Genomic DNA, 22,370 nt, shown 5'->3' with positions numbered 1-22,370 from the left:
GTTTTACAAATGTTAAGACAGACTGGTCAGGTAAAGACACAAAAAGCAGCTGTCAGAAGTGGGATTTGAACCTACGCCTCCATACGGAGACCAGGACACCCATCTTTTGGGGAAAGAGATCACTCTTGAGTCTGGCGCCTTAGACCACTCGGCCATCCTGACTAACTGTGCGGTGCATGCTAGGGCTAATCCCATTTGGTTAACTAAAGAGAAATTTAGCTTGAATGTACATTGGGAATGTAAAACCATTAATATTACATTTTGGAGAGAGAGAGAGAGAGAAAGATTTGTGTCATGGTTATCAGAATACGTGCGACTGTAGAACGAGTCAGAAGATTGAAGGATGCACACTTTTCTAAAAAATGTAAATATGCTTGGAGTTCGTTATGAAAGTTTAGAAAAATAAAATCTGTTACACAGCTGTAAAGCAACCAAGCGCCTTTAACAAACCAAAAAAAAATAGAAAAGTGTGCGGAAAGAAGAGAATGTCTTGACCACGAAGGGAATCGAGCCTTCAATCTTCTGACCCGAAGTCAGACTCATTCTACAGTCGCACGTAGTCTGATAACCATGACACAAATCTTTCTCTCTTCTCTCTCTCTCTCTCTCTCTCTCATGTAATATTAATGGTTTTACATTCCCAATGTACATTCAAGCTAAATTTCTCTTTAGTTAACCAAATGGGATTAGCCCTAGCATGCACAGCACAGTTAGTCAGGATGGCCGAGTGGTCTAAGGCGCCAGACTCAAGAGTGATCTCTTTCCCCAAAAGATGGTCTGGTCTCCGTATGGAGGTGTGGGTTGAAATCCCACTTCTGAAAGCCGCTTTTTGTGTCTTTAACTGACCAGTCTGTCTTAACATTTGTAAAACTCTCTCAGCATGTGTCCATTTTTTTTCAAAAAGTAGGTGGAAAGAGATTGCCACGACCACAAAGGGACTCAAACCCTCAATCTTCTGATCCGAAGTCAGACGCCTTATCCATTAGGCCACGCGGTCTACACATTAATCTTTTTTGTTCTCTATCGTGTTTCTGTGGTCAAGATAAATATGTTCACATTCTAGAATCTTTTTCTGTCCGTCAAGAGTTACACTCTCTGCACAATCTCCTTTTGTTTCAGACTTTGATGTGTCTTATTTTTATATTGATTGTTAGTGGGCCCCAAGAACAGTGCTCTCTGATTCCTCCCGTATGACTCTTCACCCATCGTAAAATGAACTGGCCCTCCAACGGAAGGTGTGGGTTCAAATCTTACTTCTGTTCGCTCAATTTTTTTTGTTAATAGGGTTTGGTTGCTTAACAGCTGTATAACAGATCTTATTTGTCTATATTTTCGCAACGAATGCTAAGCAACATTTGTAAAACTCTCTCAGCATGTGTCCATTTTTTTCAAAAAGTAGGTGGAAAGAGATTGCCGCGACCACGAAGGGACTCGAACCCACAATCTTCTGATACGAAGTCAGACGCCTTAGCCATTAGGCCACGCGGTCTTCACAATAACGTTTATTGTTCTCTATCGTGATTCCGTTGCCAAGATAAATATGCTCACATTCTAGAATCTTTTTCTGTCCGTCAAGAGATACACTCTCGGCACAATCTCCTGTCGTTGCAGACTGTGATCTGTCTTATTTTTATATTGCTTGTTGTGGGCACCAAGAACAGTGCTCTTTGATTCCTCCCGTATGACTCTTCACCCATCGTAGGATGAACTGGCCTCCAACGGAATGTGTGCGTTCAAATCTTACTTCTGACCGCTCTATTTTTTTTGGTTTGTTAAAGGCGCTTGGTTGCTTTACAGCTGTGTAACAGATTTTATTTTTCTAAACTTTCGTAACGAACTCCAAGCATATTTACATTTTTTAGAAAATTGTGCGGAAAGAAGAGAATGTCTTGACCACGAAGGGAATCGAACCTTCAATCTTCTGACCCGAAGTCAGACTCGTTCTACAGTCGCACATAGTCTGATAACCATGACACAAATCTTTCTCTCTCTCTCTCTCTCCCTCTCTCTCTCTCATGTAATATTAAAGGTTTTACAGTCCCAATGGACATTCAAGCTAAATTTCTCTTTAGTTAACCAAATGGGATTAGCCCTAGCATGCACAGCACGGTTAGTCAGGATGGCCGAGTGGTCTAAGGCGCCAGACTCAAGAGTGATCTCTTTCCCCAAAAGATGGGTGTTCTGGTCTCCGTATGGAGGTGTGGGTTCAAATCCCACTTCTGACAGCTGCTTTTTTTGTCTTTAAATGACCAGTCTGTCTTAACATTTGTAAAACTCTCTCAGCATGTATCCATTTTTTTCAAAAAATAGGTGGAAAGAGATTGCCACGACCACGAAGGGACTCGAACCCTCAATCTTCTGATCCGAAGTCAGACGCCTTATCCATTAGGCCATGCGGTCTACACATTAATCTTTTTGTTCTCTATCGTGATTCCGTTGCCAAGATAAATATGCTCACATTCTAGAATCTTTTTCTGTCCGTCAAGAGTTACACTCTCTGCACAATCTCCTGTCGTTGCAGACTGTGATCTGTCTTATTTTTATATTGCTTGTTGTGGGCACCAAGAACAGTGCTCTCTGATTCCTCCCGTATGACTCTTCACCCATCATAGGATGAACTGGCCTCCAACGGAATGTGTGCGTTCAAATCTTACTTCTGACCGCTCTATTTTTTTTTGGTTTGTTAAAGGCGCTTGGTTGCTTTACAGCTGTGTAACAGATTTTATTTTTCTAAACTTTCGTAACGAACTCCAAGCATATTTACATTTTTTAGAAAAGTGTGCGGAAAGAAGAGAATATCTTGACCACGAAGGGAATCGAACCTTCAATCTTCTGACCCGAAGTCAGACTCATTCTACAGTCGCACGTAGTCTGATAACCATGACACAAATCTTTCTCTCTCTCTCTCTCTCTCTCTCTCTCTCTCTCTCTCTCATGTAATATTAATGGTTTTACATTCCCAATGTACATTCAAGCTAAATTTCTCTTTAGTTAACCAAATGGGATTAGCCCTAGCATGCACAGCACAGTTAGTCAGGATGGCCGAGTGGTCTAAGGCGCCAGACTCAAGCGTGATCTCTTTCCCCAAAAGATGGGTGTTCTGGTCTCCGTATGGAGGCGTGGGTTCAAATCCCACTTCTGACAGCTGCTTTTTGTGTCTTTAACTGACCAGTCTGTCTTAACATTTGTAAAACTCTCTCAGCATGTGTCCATTTTTTTCAAAAAGTAGGTGGAAAGAGATTGCCACGACCACGAAGGGACTCGAACCCTCAATCTTCTGATCCGAAGTCAGACGCCTTATCCATTAGGCCACGCGGTCTACACATTAATCTTTTTGTTCTCTATCGTGTTTCCGTGGTCAAGATAAATATGTTCACACTAGATGGCAGCCCGATTCTAAAGAATCGGGAGTCTAGAATCCATATATACTTTATTTATTCAAATGTAAGAATAATACAATTAATAAATAATAGTAAGAAAGAACAAAAAATGGCTGCACTCACCAGCTCTTGACAATTCTTGTTATTTAAGGTACAGTTACACAGGATCCATGAACATGCTTATGAGGGGAGGGATGAAAGACATCAGACGACAACTTTGCGTGTTGTGGCAAATGCCACAACAACGGTTCTTTGCTTAAGAACAATAATGTAAATAATAAATAATATGTATCAATAACTATGTATATTGGTATGTTCTATGACATTTTAAAATATTTCATTATTATGTGGAAAGGCTCTTAGTACCCATACTGGCGCATACTTGTGTGCCCATCAGGTATTTTCACAGTAATTTTACATCTGATGGGTTGGTATGAAACGTTTTTAATCATCTCTTGGGCTTAGCTAAGCCTTCATTTTAAATAATTCTAATAGGACAAAGAAGCTGTATTGTGGGCAGAATCTATGACTGAGGACGTGGAAATATTATGTTTGCAACGTTGAGAGCGTGCAGCAGCAGCTTTATTACTTAATCGATTAGTTTTGTCCTCCAAAGACTCATTAGTAATGCGTTTATTGCAAGCAGCATTAACAGTGTCCAGGCGCTTATGTCTGTCCTCTGTAGTCTCGTTAGCACGCTGTTTGTGCTTACGTGCGGCATCGGCGGCTTTTCGCTCAGCGTCATTGGTATACTTATTATCAGACCTGATGTTACGTGCGCCATCAGCAGCTTTGGGCTCTGTGTCATTAGTATACTCAACAGTGTCCAGGCGCTTGCATCTATCCTCTGTACTCTTGTTAGCACGCTGTTTACGCTTACGTGCAGCATCGGCGGCTTTTCGCTCTGCGTCATTGGTATACTTATTATGAGACCTGATGTTACGTGCGCCATCAGCAGCTTTGGACTCTGTGTCATTAGTATACTTAACAGTGTCCAGGCGCTTGCATCTCTCCTCTGTACTCTTGTTAGCACGCTGTTTGCGCTTACGTGCGGCATCGGCGGCTTTTCGCTCTGCATCATTACCATACTTTATATCAGACCTGATCTTACGTGCGCCATCAGCAGCTTTGGACTCTGTGTCATTAGTATACTTAACAGTATCCAGGCGCTTGCATCTATCCTCTGTACTCTTGTTAACACGCTGTTTGCGCTTACGTGCGGCATCGACGGCTTTTCGCTCTGCATCATTACCATACTTTATATCAGACCTGATCTTACGTGCGCCATCAGCAGCTTTGGGCTCTGTGTCATTAGTATACTTAACAGTATCCAGGCACTTGCATCTATCCTCTGTACTCTTGTTAACACGCTGTTTGCGCTTACGTCCGGCATCGGTGGCTTTTCGCTCTGCATCATTACCATACTTTATATCAGACCTGATCTTACGTGCGCCATCATAAGCTTTGGACTCTGTGTCATTAGTATACTTAACAGTGTCCATGCGCTTGCATCTATCCTCTGTACTCTTGTTAGCACGCTGTTTGCGCTTACGTGCGGCATCGGCGTCTTTTTGCTCTGCATTATTAGTATACTTTCTATCAGACCTAATCTTACGTGCGCCAGGAGCAGCTTTGAGCTCTGTGTCATTAGTATCCTTACTATTAGAGCTCATGTTGGCTAAGCTAAACAGCTTTAAGCGTGGTGGTGGCAAACAACAGGTTAATAAGAGGCAGTGTCAGGTAGTAGGAAAATAGCCAGTTAATAATAGGCAATAGTTCTTTGCAGGAATGCAGATATTAATAAATAGGCAGTTTATATTGCAGAGAAATTGCTGGGCAATAATGGACAATGTCCTTATGTGGCAAATAATAGAGCAACATACCCAATGTGGCAAAGAAGAGGTTAATAAACGGCAGTCTCTCAGTATAACAGTCAGTGAATAATAGGCAGTATATGGAGAAAACACCAAACAAAAGTTCAAAATTGGTGTGAAAATGTCACTGAACCACTTCACAACTAAATATATATAGTTTTGGTAAATGGTATTATCATTTTTTTGACGAAATTCGGCAGGAGCTTGAAGAGCAATGTCACTGGGCCCGCCTCCACGCAGTAGAAACTTGCTGTGAGGTAAAAATTCAAAAATCACACCAAAATGGCGGGCGGAGTGTGTCACAGTACGGCACGTTTCTGATTGGACGCTCGCAGCAGGCGGCAACCAATCAGACACTGGACACTGTTGACGTCACTTATCTCCAGACATTAGCTCCGGACATTAGCTCCGGACATTAGCTCCGGACATTAGCTCCGGACATTATCTCCGGACATTATCTCCGCACATTAGCTCCGGACATTAGCTCCGGACATTAGCTCCGGACAAAGCAACGGAAGTTGGCACAAATTGCAGGAAGTAGTATTCTAGGCAATTAATCTCCGGACATTAGCTCCGGACATTAGCTCCGGACAAAGCCACGGAAGTTGGCACAAATTGCAGGAAGTAGTATTCTAGGCAATTATATATTAGATTCCAGAATCTTTTTCTGTCCGTCAAGAGTTACACTCTCTGCACAATCTCCTTTTGTTTCAGACTTTGATATGTCTTATTTTTATATTGATTGTTGGTGGGCCCCAAGAACAGTGCTCTCTGATTCCTCCCGTATGACTCTTCACCCATCGTAAGATGAATTGGGCCTCCAACGGAATGTGTGCGTTCAAATCTTACTTCTGACCGCTCTATTTTTTTGGTTTGTTAAAGGCGCTTGGTTGCTTTACAGCTGTGTAACAGATTTTATTTTTCTAAACTTTCGTAATGAACTCCAGGGATATTTACATTTATCAGAAAAGTGTGCGGAAAGAAGAGAATGTCTTGACCACGAAGGGAATCGAACCTTCAATCTTCTGACCCGAAGTCAGACTCGTTCTACAGTCGCACGTAGTCTGATAACCATGACACAAATCTTTCTCTCTCTCTCTCTCTCTCTCTCTCTCATGTAATATTAATGGTTTTACATTCCCAATGTACATTCAAGCTAAATTTCTCTTTAGTTAACCAAATGGGATTAGCCCTAGCATGCACAGCACAGTTAGTCAGGATGGCCGAGTGGTCTAAGGCGCCAGACTCAAGCGTGATCTCTTTCCCCAAAAGATGGGTGTTCTGGTCTCCGTATGGAGGCGTGGGTTCAAATCCCACTTCTGACAGCTGCTTTTTGTGTCTTTAACTGACCAGTCTGTCTTAACATTTGTAAAACTCTCTCAGCATGTGTCCATTTTTTTCAAAAAGTAGGTGGAAAGAGATTGCCACGACCACGAAGGGACTCGAACCCTCAATCTTCTGATCCGAAGTCAGACGCCTTATCCATTAGGCCACGCGGTCTACACATTAATCTTTTTGTTCTCTATCGTGTTTCCGTGGTCAAGATAAATATGTTCACACTAGATGGCAGCCCGATTCTAAAGAATCGGGAGTCTAGAATCCTTATATACTTTATTTATTCAAATGTAAGAATAATACAATTAATAAATAATAGTAAGAAAGAACAAAAAATGGCTGCACTCACCAGCTCTTGACAATTCTTGTTATTTAAGGTACAGTTACACAGGATCCATGAACATGCTTATGAGGGGAGGGATGAAAGACATCAGACGACAACTTTGCGTGTTGTGGCAAATGCCACAACAACGGTTCTTTGCTTAAGAACAATAATGTAAATAATAAATAATATGTATCAATAACTATGTATATTGGTATGTTCTATGACATTTTAAAATATTTCATTATTATGTGGAAAGGCTCTTAGTACCCATACTGGCGCATACTTGTGTGCCCATCAGGTATTTTCACAGTAATTTTACATCTGATGGGTTGGTATGAAACGTTTTTAATCATCTCTTGGGCTTAGCTAAGCCTTCATTTTAAATAATTCTAATAGGACAAAGAAGCTGTATTGTGGGCAGAATCTATGACTGAGGACGTGGAAATATTATGTTTGCAACGTTGAGAGCGTGCAGCAGCAGCTTTATTACTTAATCGATTAGTTTTGTCCTCCAAAGACTCATTAGTAATGCGTTTATTGCAAGCAGCATTAACAGTGTCCAGGCGCTTATGTCTGTCCTCTGTAGTCTCGTTAGCACGCTGTTTGTGCTTACGTGCGGCATCGGCGGCTTTTCGCTCAGCGTCATTGGTATACTTATTATCAGACCTGATGTTACGTGCGCCATCAGCAGCTTTGGGCTCTGTGTCATTAGTATACTTAACAGTGTCCAGGCGCTTGCATCTATCCTCTGTACTCTTGTTAGCACGCTGTTTACGCTTACGTGCAGCATCGGCGGCTTTTCGCTCTGCGTCATTGGTATACTTATTATGAGACCTGATGTTACGTGCGCCATCAGCAGCTTTGGACTCTGTGTCATTAGTATACTTAACAGTGTCCAGGCGCTTGCATCTCTCCTCTGTACTCTTGTTAGCACGCTGTTTGCGCTTACGTGCGGCATCGGCGGCTTTTCGCTCTGCATCATTACCATACTTTATATCAGACCTGATCTTACGTGCGCCATCAGCAGCTTTGGACTCTGTGTCATTAGTATACTTAACAGTATCCAGGCGCTTGCATCTATCCTCTGTACTCTTGTTAACACGCTGTTTGCGCTTACGTGCGGCATCGACGGCTTTTCGCTCTGCATCATTACCATACTTTATATCAGACCTGATCTTACGTGCGCCATCAGCAGCTTTGGGCTCTGTGTCATTAGTATACTTAACAGTATCCAGGCACTTGCATCTATCCTCTGTACTCTTGTTAACACGCTGTTTGCGCTTACGTCCGGCATCGGTGGCTTTTCGCTCTGCATCATTACCATACTTTATATCAGACCTGATCTTACGTGCGCCATCATAAGCTTTGGACTCTGTGTCATTAGTATACTTAACAGTGTCCATGCGCTTGCATCTATCCTCTGTACTCTTGTTAGCACGCTGTTTGCGCTTACTGTTGTGAATTCTGTGGCTGAGTTCACTTCTGTGGTCACAAGTGGTATTGCAGTCTCTGGGCTTCCTCCCTCAGGTGTTTTGGTGAGCTCGTTGGCTGCCTTGCTATTTAGCTCCACCTGAGTCTGTCTTCCTTGCTCCTTGTCAATGTTCCAGTGTTGGATCTGAGCTACTGCATCTTTCCTTGGGCCTGCTGCTCTGCTAGATAAGTGCTTCTAGTTTGTTTTCTGTTTTTTTCTGTCCAGCTTGCTATTGTCTTTTGCTGGAAGCTCTGAGAAGCAGAGGGGTGCACCGCCGTGCTGTTAGTTCGGCACGGTGGGTCTTTTTGCCCCTTTGCGTGGTTTTCGTTTTAGGGTTTTTTGTAGACTGCATAGTTCTCTTTGCTATCCTCGCTCTGTCTAGAATATCGGGCCTCACTTTGCTGAATCTATTTCATTCCTACGTTTGTCTTTTCATCTTGCTAACAGTCATTATATGTGGGGGGCTGCCTATTCCTTTGGGGTATTTCTCTGAGGTAAGTCAGGCTTGTATTTCTATCTTCAGGCTAGTCAGCTCCTCAGGCAGTACCGAGTTGCATAGGTAGTCGTTAGGCGCAATCCACTGCTGCTTATAGTTGTGTGAGGATAGATCAGGTACTGCAGTCTACAGAGATTCCACGTCTCAGAGCTCGTCCTATTGTTTTTGGTAATTGCCAGATCTCTGTATGTGCGCTGATTACTGCACGCTGTGTTGCCTGATTGCCAGCCATAACAGTACAAGGAGCCACACCAATGATTCCCAATAGAGGGAAAAAAGAAATCCTGACATCATTTTTTTTTCTTAGCTCTGTCTTCAGTCTTTTTTTCCCCTAGACATTAGAGTGCTTCAGGACACAGCTGTGGACATGGATATTCAGGCTCTGTGCTCCTCAATGGATAATCTCGTTGTAAATGTACAAAAGATTCAAGATACTATTGATCAGAAATCGATGCTAGAACCAAGAATTCCGATTCCTGATTTGTTTTTTGGTGACAGAACTAAGTTCCTGAGCTTCAGAAATAATTGTAAGCTATTTTTGGCCTTGAAACCTCATTCTTCTGGTAATCCTATTCAACAGGTTTTGATTATTATTTCTTTTTTGCGCGGTGACCCACAGGACTGGGCGTTTTCTCTTGCACCAGGAGATTCTGCATTGAGTAATGTTGATGCATTTTTCCTGGCGCTCGGATTGCTTTACGATGAGCCTAATTCAGTGGATCAGGCTGAGAAAAATCTGCTGGCTTTATGCCAGGGTCAGGATGATGTAGAAGTATATTGTCAGAAATTTAGGAAATGGTCAGTACTCACTCTGTGGAATGAATCTGCACTAGCGGCTTTGTTCAGAAAGGGTCTCTCTGAAGCTCTTAAGGATGTAATGGTGGGATTTCCTATGCCTGCTGGTTTGAATGAGTCTATGTCCTTGGCCATTCAGATCGGTCGTCGCTTGCGCGAGCGTAAATCTGTGCACCATCTGGCGGTACTGCCTGAGAGTAAACCTGAGCCTATGCAGTGCGACAGGACTATGACTAAAGTAGAACGGCAAGAACACAGACGTCTGAACAGACTGTGTTTCTATTGTGGTGATTCTACTCATGCTATTTCTAATTGTCCTAAACGCACTAGGCGGTTCGATAGCTCTGCCGTTATTGGTACTGTACAGTCCAAATTCCTTTTGTCCATTACCTTAATGTGCTCTTTGTCATCGTATTCTGTCATGGCGTTTGTGGATTCAGGCGCTGCCTTGAATCTGATGGATTTGGATTATGCTAAACGTTGTGGATTTTTCTTGGAGCCTTTGTGGTGTCCTATTCCGTTGAGAGGAATTGATGCTACACCTTTGGCCAAGAATAAGCCTCAGTACTGGGCCCAGCTGACCATGTGCATGGCTCCTGCACATCAGGAAGTTATTCGCTTTCTGGTACTGCATAATTTGCATGATGTGGTCGTGTTGGGGTTGCCATGGCTACAAACCCATAATCCAGTATTGGATTGGAACTCTATGTCGGTAACCAGCTGGGGTTGTCAGGGAGTACATGGTGATGTTCCATTTTTGTCTATTTCGTCATCCATTCCTTCTGACATCCCAGAGTTCTTGTCGGACTTTCAGGATGTATTTGAAGAGTCCAAGTCTGATGCCCTACCTCCGCATAGGAATTGTGATTGTGCTATCGATTTGATTCCTGGTAGTAAATTCCCTAAGGGTCGTTTATTTAATTTGTCCGTACCTGAACACACCGCTATGCGCAGTTATGTGAAGGAGTCCCTGGAGAAGGGACATATTCGCCCATCGTCGTCACCATTGGGAGCAGGGTTCTTTTTTGTAGCCAAGAAGGATGGTTCGCTAAGACCGTGTATTGATTACCGCCTTCTTAATAAGATCACTGTTAAGTTTCAGTATCCCTTGCCATTGATTTCTGACTTGTTTGCTCGGATTAAGGGGGCTAGTTGGTTTACTAAGATTGATCTTCGTGGTGCGTATAATCTGGTTAGAATTAGGCAGGGAGATGAATGGAAAACGGCATTTAATACGCCCGAGGGTCATTTTGAGTATCTGGTGATGCCGTTCGGACTTGCCAATGCTCCATCTGTTTTTCAGTCTTTTATGCATGACATTTTCCGTGTGTATCTGGATAAATTCTTGATTGTTTACTTGGATGACATTTTGATCTTCTCAGATGATTGGGAGTCTCATGTGAAGCAAGTCAGAATGGTTTTCCAGGTACTGCGTGCTAATTCCTTGTTCGTGAAGGGATCAAAGTGTCTCTTCGGTGTGCAGAAAGTTTCATTTTTGGGGTTCATCTTTTCCCCTTCTACTATCGAGATGGATCCGGTTAAGGTTCAGGCCATCCAGGATTGGACTCAGCCGACATCTCTAAAAAGTCTGCAGAAATTCCTGGGCTTTGCTAATTTTTATCGTCGCTTCATCTGTAATTTTTCTAGCATTGCCAGACCATTGACCGATTTGACCAAGAAGGGTGCTGATTTGGTTAATTGGTCTTCTGCTGCCGTGGAAGCTTTTCAGGAGTTGAAGCGTCGTTTTTGCTGTGCCCCTGTGTTGTGTCAACCTGATGTTTCTCTTCCGTTCCAGGTCGAGGTTGATGCTTCTGAGATTGGTGCAGGGGCGGTTTTGTCACAGAGAGGTTCTGGTTGCTCAGTGTTCAAACCATGTGCTTTCTTTTCCAGGAAATTTTCTGCTGCTGAGCGTAATTATGATGTGGGCAACCGAGAGTTGCTGGCCATGAAGTGGGCATTCGAGGAGTGGCGTCATTGGCTTGAGGGTGCTAAGCATCGCGTGGTGGTATTGACTGATCATAAGAACTTGACTTATCTCGAGTCTGCCAAGCGCTTGAATCCTAGACAGGCCCGTTGGTCGTTATTTTTTGCTCGTTTTGATTTTGTGATTTCATACCTTCCGGGCTCTAAAAATGTGAAGGCGGATGCTCTGTCTAGGAGTTTTGTGCCCGACTCTCCGGGGTTATCTGAGCCGGCGAGTATCCTCAAGGAAGGAGTCATTGTGTCTGCCATCTCCCCTGATTTGCGGAGAGTGTTGCAGAAATTTCAGGCTAATAAACCTGATCGTTGTCCGGCCGAGAAACTGTTCGTCCCTGATAGGTGGACTAGTAAAGTTATCTCTGAACTTCATTGTTCGGTGCTGGCCGGTCATCCAGGAATCTTTGGTACCAGGGAGTTGGTTGCTAGATCCTTCTGGTGGCCATCTCTGTCACGGGATGTGCGTGCTTTTGTGCAGTCCTGTGGAATTTGTGCTAGGGCTAAGCCCTGCTGTTCACGTGCCAGTGGGTTGCTTTTGCCCTTGCCGGTCCCGAAGAGGCCTTGGACACATATTTCGATGGATTTCATTTCTGACCTTCCCGTTTCTCAAAAAATGTCGGTCATTTGGGTGGTCTGTGATCGCTTTTCTAAAATGGTCCATCTGGTGCCCTTGGTTAAATTGCCTTCCTCCTCTGATTTGGTGCCTTTGTTCTTCCAGCATGTGGTTCGTTTACATGGCATTCCTGAGAATATTGTTTCTGACAGAGGTTCCCAGTTTGTCTCGAGGTTTTGGCGAGCCTTTTGTGGTAGGATGGGCATTGACCTATCTTTCTCCTCGGCCTTCCATCCTCAGACTAATGGCCAGACCGAACGAACCAATCAGACCTTGGAAACATATCTGAGATGTTTTGTTTCCGCTGACCAGGATGATTGGGTGTCATTTTTGCCGTTGGCTGAGTTCGCCCTTAATAATCGGGCCAGCTCGGCTACCTTGGTCTCTCCATTTTTCTGCAATTCTGGGTTCCATCCTCGTTTCTCTTCAGGACAGGTTGAGTCTTCGGACTGTCCTGGTGTGGATTCTGTGGTGGACAGGTTGCAGCAGATCTGGACTCAGGTAGTGGACAATTTGACCTTGTCCCAGGAGAAGGCTCAGCTTTTCGCTAATCGCAGACGCCGTGTGGGACCCCGACTTCGTGTTGGGGATTTGGTTTGGTTATCTTCTCGTCATATTCCTATGAAGGTTTCCTCTCCTAAATTTAAACCTCGTTTTATTGGTCCGTATAGGATTTCTGAGATTCTCAATCCGGTGTCTTTTCGTCTGACCCTCCCAGACTCCTTTTCCATACATAATGTATTCCATAGGTCGTTGTTGAGGAGATACGTGGCACCTATGGTTCCATCTGTGGAGCCTCCTGCCCCTGTTTTGGTGGAGGGGGAATTGGAGTATATTGTGGAGAAGATTTTGGATTCTCGTGTCTCTAGACGGAAACTCCAGTATCTGGTCAGGTGGAAGGGTTATGCTCAGGAAGATAATTCCTGGGTTTTTGCCTCTGATGTCCATGCCCCAGATCTTGTTCGTGCCTTTCATGTGGCTCATCCTGGTCGGCCTGGGGGTTCTGGTGAGGGTTCGGTGACCCCTCCTCAAGGGGGGGTACTGTTGTGAATTCTGTGGCTGAGTTCACTTCTGTGGTCACAAGTGGTATTGCAGTCTCTGGGCTTCCTCCCTCAGGTGTTTTGGTGAGCTCGTTGGCTGCCTTGCTATTTAGCTCCACCTGAGTCTGTCTTCCTTGCTCCTTGTCAATGTTCCAGTGTTGGATCTGAGCTACTGCATCTTTCCTTGGGCCTGCTGCTCTGCTAGATAAGTGCTTCTAGTTTGTTTTCTGTTTTTTTCTGTCCAGCTTGCTATTGTCTTTTGCTGGAAGCTCTGAGAAGCAGAGGGGTGCACCGCCGTGCTGTTAGTTCGGCACGGTGGGTCTTTTTGCCCCTTTGCGTGGTTTTCGTTTTAGGGTTTTTTGTAGACTGCATAGTTCTCTTTGCTATCCTCGCTCTGTCTAGAATATCGGGCCTCACTTTGCTGAATCTATTTCATTCCTACGTTTGTCTTTTCATCTTGCTAACAGTCATTATATGTGGGGGGCTGCCTATTCCTTTGGGGTATTTCTCTGAGGTAAGTCAGGCTTGTATTTCTATCTTCAGGCTAGTCAGCTCCTCAGGCAGTGCCGAGTTGCATAGGTAGTTGTTAGGCGCAATCCACTGCTGCTTATAGTTGTGTGAGGATAGATCAGGTACTGCAGTCTACAGAGATTCCACGTCTCAGAGCTCGTCCTATTGTTTTTGGTAATTGCCAGATCTCTGTATGTGCGCTGATTACTGCACGCTGTGTTGCCTGATTGCCAGCCATAACAGCTTACGTGCGGCATCGGCGTCTTTTTGCTCTGCATTATTAGTATACTTTCTATCAGACCTAATCTTACGTGCGCCAGGAGCAGCTTTGAGCTCTGTGTCATTAGTATCCTTACTATTAGAGCTCATGTTGGCTAAGCTAAACAGCTTTAAGCGTGGTGGTGGCAAACAACAGGTTAATAAGAGGCAGTGTCAGGTAGTAGGAAAATAGCCAGTTAATAATAGGCAATAGTTCTTTGCAGGAATGCAGATATTAATAAATAGGCAGTTTATATTGCAGAGAAATTGCTGGGCAATAATGGACAATGTCCTTATGTGGCAAATAATAGAGCAACATACCCAATGTGGCAAAGAAGAGGTTAATAAACGGCAGTCTCTCAGTATAACAGTCAGTGAATAATAGGCAGTATATGGAGAAAACACCAAACAAAAGTTCAAAATTGGTGTGAAAATGTCACTGAACCACTTCACAACTAAATATATATAGTTTTGGTAAATGGTATTATCATTTTTTTGACGAAATTCGGCAGGAGCTTGAAGAGCAATGTCACTGGGCCCGCCTCCATGCAGTAGAAACTTGCTGTGAGGTAAAAATTCAAAAATCACACCAAAATGGCGGGCGGAGTGTGTCACAGTACGGCACGTTTCTGATTGGACGCTCGCAGCAGGCGGCAACCAATCAGACACTGGACACTGTTGACGTCACTTATCTCCGGACATTAGCTCCGGACATTAGCTCCGGACATTAGCTCCGGACATTATCTCCGGACATTATCTCCGCACATTAGCTCCGGACATTAGCTCCGGACATTAGCTCCGGACAAAGCCACGGAAGTTGGCACAAATTGCAGGAAGTAGTATTCTAGGCAATTAATCTCCGGACATTAGCTCCGGACATTAGCTCCGGACAAAGCCACGGAAGTTGGCACAAATTGCAGGAAGTAGTATTCTAGGCAATTATATATTAGATTCCAGAATCTTTTTCTGTCCGTCAAGAGTTACACTCTCTGCACAATCTCCTTTTGTTTCAGACTTTGATATGTCTTATTTTTATATTGATTGTTGGTGGGCCCCAACAACAGTGCTCTCTGATTCCTCCCGTATGACTCTTCACCCATCGTAAGATGAATTGGGCCTCCAACGGAATGTGTGCGTTCAAATCTTACTTCTGACCGCTCTATTTTTTTTGGTTTGTTAAAGGCGCTTGGTTGCTTTACAGCTGTGTAACAGATTTTATTTTTCTAAACTTTCGTAATGAACTCCAGGGATATTTACATTTATCAGAAAAGTGTGCGGAAAGAAGAGAATGTCTTGACCACGAAGGGAATCGAACCTTCAATCTTCTGACCCGAAGTCAGACTCGTTCTACAGTCGCACGTAGTCTGATAACCATGACACAAATCTTTCTCTCTCTCTCTCTCTCTCTCTCTCTCTCATGTAATATTAATGGTTTTACATTCCCAATGTACATTCAAGCTAAATTTCTCTTTAGTTAACCAAATGGGATTAGCCCTAGCATGCACAGCACAGTTAGTCAGGATGGCCGAGTGGTCTAAGGCGCCAGACTCAAGCGTGATCTCTTTCCCCAAAAGATGGGTGTTCTGGTCTCCGTATGGAGGCGTGGGTTCAAATCCCACTTCTGACAGCTGCTTTTTGTGTCTTTAACTGACCAATCTGTCTTAACATTTGTAAAACTCTCTCAGCATGTGTCCATTTTTTTCAAAAAGTAGGTGGAAAGAGATTGCCACGACCACGAAGGGACTCGAACCCTCAATCTTCTGATCCGAAGTCAGACGCCTTATCCATTAGGCCACGCGGTCTACACATTAATCTTTTTGTTCTCTATCGTGTTTCCGTGGTCAAGATAAATATGTTCACACTAGATGGCAGCCCGATTCTAAAGAATCGGGAGTCTAGAATCCATATATACTTTATTTATTCAAATGTAAGAATAATACAATTAATAAATAATAGTAAGAAAGAACAAAAAATGGCTGCACTCACCAGCTCTTGACAATTCTTGTTATTTAAGGTACAGTTACACAGGATCCATGAACATGCTTATGAGGGGAGGGATGAAAGACATCAGACGACAACTTTGCGTGTTGTGGCAAATGCCACAACAACGGTTCTTTGCTTAAGAACAATAATGTAAATAATAAATAATATGTATCAATAACTATGTATATTGGTATGTTCTATGACATTTTAAAATATTTCATTATTATGTGGAAAGGCTCTTAGTACCCATACTGGCGCATACTTGTGTGCCCATCAGGTATTTTCACAGTAATTTTACATCTGATGGGTTGGTATGAAACGTTTTTAATCATCTCTTGGGCTTAGCTAAGCCTTCATTTTAAATAATTCTAATAGGACAAAGAAGCTGTATTGTGGGCAGAATCTATGACTGAGGACGTGGAAATATTATGTTTGCAACGTTGAGAGCGTGCAGCAGCAGCTTTATTACTTAATCGATTAGTTTTGTCCTCCAAAGACTCATTAGTAATGCGTTTATTGCAAGCAGCATTAACAGTGTCCAGGCGCTTATGTCTGTCCTCTGTAGTCTCGTTAGCACGCTGTTTGTGCTTACGTGCGGCATCGGCGGCTTTTCGCTCAGCGTCATTGGTATACTTATTATCAGACCTGATGTTACGTGCGCCATCAGCAGCTTTGGGCTCTGTGTCATTAGTATACTTAACAGTGTCCAGGCGCTTGCATCTATCCTCTGTACTCTTGTTAGCACGCTGTTTACGCTTACATGCAGCATCGGCGGCTTTTCGCTCTGCGTCATTGGTATACTTATTATGAGACCTGATGTTACGTGCGCCATCAGCAGCTTTGGACTCTGTGTCATTAGTATACTTAACAGTGTCCAGGCGCTTGCATCTCTCCTCTGTACTCTTGTTAGCACGCTGTTTGCGCTTACGTGCGGCATCGGCGGCTTTTCGCTCTGCATCATTACCATACTTTATATCAGACCTGATCTTACGTGCGCCATCAGCAGCTTTGGACTCTGTGTCATTAGTATACTTAACAGTATCCATGCGCTTGCATCTATCCTCTGTACTCTTGTTAACACGCTGTTTGCGCTTACGTGCGGCATCGACGGCTTTTCGCTCTGCATCATTACCATACTTTATATCAGACCTGATCTTACGTGCGCCATCAGCAGCTTTGGGCTCTGTGTCATTAGTATACTTAACAGTATCCAGGCACTTGCATCTATCCTCTGTACTCTTGTTAACACGCTGTTTGTGCTTACGTCCGGCATCGGTGGTTTTTCGCTCTGCATCATTACCATACTTTATATCAGACCTGATCTTACGTGCGCCATCATAAGCTTTGGACTCTGTGTCATTAGTATACTTAACAGTGTCCATGCGCTTGCATCTATCCTCTGTACTCTTGTTAGCACGCTGTTTGCGCTTACGTGCGGCATCGGCGTCTTTTTGCTCTGCATTATTAGTATACTTTCTATCAGACCTAATCTTACGTGCGCCAGGAGCAGCTTTGAGCTCTGTGTCATTAGTATCCTTACTATTAGAGCTCATGTTGGCTAAGCTAAACAGCTTTAAGCGTGGTGGTGGCAAACAACAGGTTAATAAGAGGCAGTGTCAGGTAGTAGGAAAATAGCCAGTTAATAATAGGCAATAGTTCTTTGCAGGAATGCAGATATTAATAAATAGGCAGTTTATATTGCAGAGAAATTGCTGGGCAATAATGGACAATGTCCTTATGTGGCAAATAATAGAGCAACATACCCAATGTGGCAAAGAAGAGGTTAATAAACGGCAGTCTCTCAGTATAACAGTCAGTGAATAATAGGCAGTATATGGAGAAAACACCAAACAAAAGTTCAAAATTGGTGTGAAAATGTCACTGAACCACTTCACAACTAAATATATATAGTTTTGGTAAATGGTATTATCATTTTTTTGACAAAATTCGGCAGGAGCTTGAAGAGCAATGTCACTGGGCCCGCCTCCATGCAGTAGAAACTTGCTGTGAGGTAAAAATTCAAAAATCACACCAAAATGGCGGGCGGAGTGTGTCACAGTACGGCACGTTTCTGATTGGACGCTCGCACCAGGCGGCAACCAATCAGACACTGGACACTGTTGACGTCACTTATCTCCGGACATTAGCTCCGGACATTAGCTCCGGACATTAGCTCCGGACATTAGCTCCGGACATTATCTCCGGACATTATCTCCGCACATTAGCTCCGGACATTAGCTCCGGACATTAGCTCCGGACAAAGCCACGGAAGTTGGCACAAATTGCAGGAAGTAGTATTCTAGGCAATTAATCTCCGGACATTAGCTCCGGACATTAGCTCCGGACATTAGCTCCGGACAAAGCCACGGAAGTTGGCACAAATTGCAGGAAGTAGTATTCTAGGCAATTATATATTAGATTCCAGAATCTTTTTCTGTCCGTCAAGAGTTACACTCTCTGCACAATCTCCTTTTGTTTCAGACTTTGATATGTCTTATTTTTATATTGATTGTTGGTGGGCCCCAAGAACAGTGCTCTCTGATTCCTCCCGTATGACTCTTCACCCATCGTAAGATGAATTGGGCCTCCAACGGAATGTGTGCGTTCAAATCTTACTTCTGACCGCTCTATTTTTTTTGGTTTGTTAAAGGCGCTTGGTTGCTTTACAGCTGTGTAACAGATTTTATTTTTCTAAACTTTCGTAATGAACTCCAGGGATATTTACATTTATCAGAAAAGTGTGCGGAAAGAAGAGAATGTCTTGACCACGAAGGGAATCGAACCTTCAATCTTCTGACCCGAAGTCAGACTCGTTCTACAGTCGCACGTAGTCTGATAACCATGACACAAATCTTTCTCTCTCTCTCTCTCTCTCTCTCTCTCTCTCTCTCTCTCTCTCTCTCTCTCTCTCTCTCTCTCTCTCTCATGTAATATTAATGGTTTTACATTCCCAATGTACATTCAAGCTAAATTTCTCTTTAGTTAACCAAATGGGATTAGCCCTAGCATGCACAGCACAGTTAGTCAGGATGGCCGAGTGGTTTAAGGCGCCAGACTCAAGCGTGATCTCTGTCCCCAAAAGATGGGTGTTCTGGTCTCCGTATGGAGGCTTGGGTTCAAATCCCACTTCTGACAGCTGCTTTTTGTGTCTTTAACTGACCAGTCTGTCTTAACATTTGTAAAACTCTCTCAGCATGTGTCCATTTTTTTCAAAAAGTAGGTGGAAAGAGATTGCCACGACCACGAAGGGACTCGAACCCTCAATCTTCTGATCCGAAGTCAGACGCCTTATCCATTAGGCCACGCTGTCTACACGTTAATCTTTTTGTTCTCTATCGTGTTTCCGTGGTCAAGATAAATATGTTCACACTAGATGGCAGCCCGATTCTAAAGAATCGGGAGTCTAGAATCCATATATACTTTATTTATTCAAATGTAAGAATAATACAATTAATAAATAATAGTAAGAAAGAACAAAAAATGGCTGCACTCACCAGCTCTTGACAATTCTTGTTATTTAAGGTACAGTTACACAGGATCCATGAACATGCTTATGAGGGGAGGGATGAAAGACATCAGACGACAACTTTGCGTGTTGTGGCAAATGCCACAACAACGGTTCTTTGCTTAAGAACAATAATGTAAATAATAAATAATATGTATCAATAACTATGTATATTGGTATGTTCTATGACATTTTAAAATATTTCATTATTATGTGGAAAGGCTCTTAGTACCCATACTGGCGCATACTTGTGTGCCCATCAGGTATTTTCACAGTAATTTTACATCTGATGGGTTGGTATGAAACGTTTTTAATCATCTCTTGGGCTTAGCTAAGCCTTCATTTTAAATAATTCTAATAGGACAAAGAAGCTGTATTGTGGGCAGAATCTATGACTGAGGACGTGGAAATATTATGTTTGCAACGTTGAGAGCGTGCAGCAGCAGCTTTATTACTTAATCGATTAGTTTTGTCCTCAAAAGACTCATTAGTAATGCGTTTATTGCAAGCAGCATTAACAGTGTCCAGGCGCTTATGTCTGTCCTCTGTAGTCTCGTTAGCACGCTGTTTGTGCTTACGTGCGGCATCGGCGGCTTTTCGCTCAGCGTCATTGGTATACTTATTATCAGACCTGATGTTACGTGCGCCATCAGCAGCTTTGGGCTCTGTGTCATTAGTATACTTAACAGTGTCCAGGCGCTTGCATCTATCCTCTGTACTCTTGTTAGCACGCTGTTTACGCTTACGTGCAGCATCGGCGGCTTTTCGCTCTGCGTCATTGGTATACTTATTATGAGACCTGATGTTACGTGCGCCATCAGCAGCTTTGGACTCTGTGTCATTAGTATACTTAACAGTGTCCAGGTGCTTGCATCTCTCCTCTGTACTCTTGTTAGCACGCTGTTTGCGCTTACGTGCGGCATCGGCGGCTTTTCGCTCTGCATCATTACCATACTTTATATCAGACCTGATCTTACGTGCGCCATCAGCAGCTTTGGACTCTGTGTCATTAGTATACTTAACAGTATCCAGGCGCTTGCATCTATCCTCTGTACTCTTGTTAACACGCTGTTTGCGCTTACGTGCGGCATCGACGGCTTTTCGCTCTGCATCATTACCATACTTTATATCAGACCTGATCTTACGTGCGCCATCAGCAGCTTTGGGCTCTGTGTCATTAGTATACTTAACAGTATCCAGGCACTTGCATCTATCCTCTGTACTCTTGTTAACACGCTGTTTGCGCTTACGTCCGGCATCGGCGGCTTTTCGCTCTGCATCATTACCATACTTTATATCAGACCTGATCTTACGTGCGCCATCATAAGCTTTGGACTCTGTGTCATTAGTATACTTAACAGTGTCCATGCGCTTGCATCTATCCTCTGTACTCTTGTTAGCACGCTGTTTGCGCTTACGTGCGGCATCGGCGTCTTTTTGCTCTGCATTATTAGTATACTTTCTATCAGACCTAATCTTACGTGCGCCATCAGCAGCTTTGGGCTCTGTGTCATTAGTATCCTTACTATTAGAGCTCATGTTGGCTAAGCTAAACAGCTTTAAGCGTGGTGGTGGCAAACAACAGGTTAATAAGAGGCAGTGTCAGGTAGTAGGAAAATAGCCAGTTAATAATAGGCAATAGTTCTTTGCAGGAATGCAGATATTAATAAATAGGCAGTTTATATTGCAGAGAAATTGCTGGGCAATAATGGACAATGTCCTTATGTGGCAAATAATAGAGCAACATACCCAATGTGGCAAAGAAGAGGTTAATAAACGGCAGTCTCTCAGTATAACAGTCAGTGAATAATAGGCAGTATATGGAGAAAACACCAAACAAAAGTTCAAAATTGGTGTGAAAATGTCACTGAACCACTTCACAACTAAATATATATAGTTTTGGTAAATGGTATTATCATTTTTTTTACGAAATTTGGCAGGAGCTTGAAGAGCAATGTCACTGGGCCCGCCTCCATGCAGTAGAAACTTGCTGTGAGGTAAAAATTCAAAAATCACACCAAAATGGCGGGCGGAGTGTGTCACAGTACGGCACGTTTCTGATTGGTCGCTCGCAGCAGGCGGCAACCAATCAGACACTGGACACTGTTGACGTCACTTATCTCCGGACATTAGCTCCGGACATTAGCTCCGGACATTATCTCCGGACATTATCTCCGCACATTAGCTCCGGACATTGGTTCCGGACTTAGCCACGGAAGTTGGCACAAATTGCAGGAAGTAGTATTCTAGGTAATTAATCTCCGGACATTAGCTCCGCACATTAGCTCCGGACAAAGCCACGGAAGTTGGCACAAATTGCAGGAAGTAGTATTCTAGGCAATTATATATTAGATTCCAGAATCTTTTTCTGTCCGTCAAGAGTTACACTCTCTGCACAATCTCCTTTTGTTTCAGACTTTGATATGTCTTATTTTTATATTGATTGTTGGTGGGCCCCAAGAACAGTGCTCTCTGATTCCTCCCGTATGACTCTTCACCCATCGTAAGATGAACTGGGCCTCCAACGGAAGGTGTGGGTTCAAATCTTACTTCTGTTCGCTCAATCTTTTTGTTAATAGGGTTTGGTTGCTTAACAGCTGTATAACAGATCTTATTTGTCTATATTTTCGCAAAGAATGCTAAGCATATTTACATTTTTTCGAAAAGTGTGCAGAAAGAGATTGCCGCGACCACGAAGGGACGCGACCCCTCAATCTTCTGACCCGAATTCAGACGCCTTATCCATTAGGCCACGCATTAACGTTTATTGTTCTCTATCGTGATTCCGTTGCCAAGATAAATATGCTC

General features: G+C 43.3%; 13 non-coding genes across 13 annotated transcripts; 5 read left to right on the top strand and 8 right to left on the bottom strand.

The window, feature by feature from the left end:
- Window positions 1-50: 50 nt before the first annotated feature.
- Window positions 51-162, bottom strand: TRNAL-CAA (transfer RNA leucine (anticodon CAA)). Its single transcript has 2 exons — window positions 125-162; window positions 51-96 (listed from the first exon to the last, which is right to left on the bottom strand). It is a non-coding gene; the product is annotated as a tRNA-Leu (tRNA).
- Window positions 163-924: 762 nt separating this feature from the next.
- TRNAR-UCG (transfer RNA arginine (anticodon UCG)) lies at window positions 925-997 on the bottom strand. The gene has a single exon. It is a non-coding gene; the product is annotated as a tRNA-Arg (tRNA).
- A 419-nt stretch (window positions 998-1,416) lies between these two features.
- Window positions 1,417-1,489, bottom strand: TRNAR-UCG (transfer RNA arginine (anticodon UCG)). The gene has a single exon. It is a non-coding gene; the product is annotated as a tRNA-Arg (tRNA).
- Window positions 1,490-2,113: 624 nt separating this feature from the next.
- Window positions 2,114-2,225, top strand: TRNAL-CAA (transfer RNA leucine (anticodon CAA)). The gene is made up of 2 exons: window positions 2,114-2,151; window positions 2,180-2,225. It is a non-coding gene; the product is annotated as a tRNA-Leu (tRNA).
- A 102-nt stretch (window positions 2,226-2,327) lies between these two features.
- Window positions 2,328-2,400, bottom strand: TRNAR-UCG (transfer RNA arginine (anticodon UCG)). The gene has a single exon. It is a non-coding gene; the product is annotated as a tRNA-Arg (tRNA).
- Window positions 2,401-3,032: 632 nt separating this feature from the next.
- Window positions 3,033-3,144, top strand: TRNAL-CAA (transfer RNA leucine (anticodon CAA)). Its single transcript has 2 exons — window positions 3,033-3,070; window positions 3,099-3,144. It is a non-coding gene; the product is annotated as a tRNA-Leu (tRNA).
- A 102-nt stretch (window positions 3,145-3,246) lies between these two features.
- Window positions 3,247-3,319, bottom strand: TRNAR-UCG (transfer RNA arginine (anticodon UCG)). Its single transcript has one exon. It is a non-coding gene; the product is annotated as a tRNA-Arg (tRNA).
- A 3,148-nt stretch (window positions 3,320-6,467) lies between these two features.
- On the top strand, window positions 6,468-6,579 carry TRNAL-CAA (transfer RNA leucine (anticodon CAA)). Its single transcript has 2 exons — window positions 6,468-6,505; window positions 6,534-6,579. It is a non-coding gene; the product is annotated as a tRNA-Leu (tRNA).
- Window positions 6,580-6,681: 102 nt separating this feature from the next.
- TRNAR-UCG (transfer RNA arginine (anticodon UCG)) lies at window positions 6,682-6,754 on the bottom strand. The gene has a single exon. It is a non-coding gene; the product is annotated as a tRNA-Arg (tRNA).
- An 8,835-nt stretch (window positions 6,755-15,589) lies between these two features.
- TRNAL-CAA (transfer RNA leucine (anticodon CAA)) lies at window positions 15,590-15,701 on the top strand. The gene is made up of 2 exons: window positions 15,590-15,627; window positions 15,656-15,701. It is a non-coding gene; the product is annotated as a tRNA-Leu (tRNA).
- Window positions 15,702-15,803: 102 nt separating this feature from the next.
- On the bottom strand, window positions 15,804-15,876 carry TRNAR-UCG (transfer RNA arginine (anticodon UCG)). The gene has a single exon. It is a non-coding gene; the product is annotated as a tRNA-Arg (tRNA).
- Window positions 15,877-19,080: 3,204 nt separating this feature from the next.
- Window positions 19,081-19,192, top strand: TRNAL-CAA (transfer RNA leucine (anticodon CAA)). The gene is made up of 2 exons: window positions 19,081-19,118; window positions 19,147-19,192. It is a non-coding gene; the product is annotated as a tRNA-Leu (tRNA).
- Window positions 19,193-19,294: 102 nt separating this feature from the next.
- TRNAR-UCG (transfer RNA arginine (anticodon UCG)) lies at window positions 19,295-19,367 on the bottom strand. Its single transcript has one exon. It is a non-coding gene; the product is annotated as a tRNA-Arg (tRNA).
- Between the last annotated feature and the right edge of the window lie 3,003 nt (window positions 19,368-22,370).

Source organism: Ranitomeya imitator, chromosome 2, assembly GCF_032444005.1.
Source record: "Ranitomeya imitator isolate aRanImi1 chromosome 2, aRanImi1.pri, whole genome shotgun sequence".
NCBI classification, from domain to species: Eukaryota; Metazoa; Chordata; class Amphibia; order Anura; family Dendrobatidae; genus Ranitomeya; species Ranitomeya imitator.
This window is presented reverse-complemented; position numbering and strand designations above follow the sequence as displayed.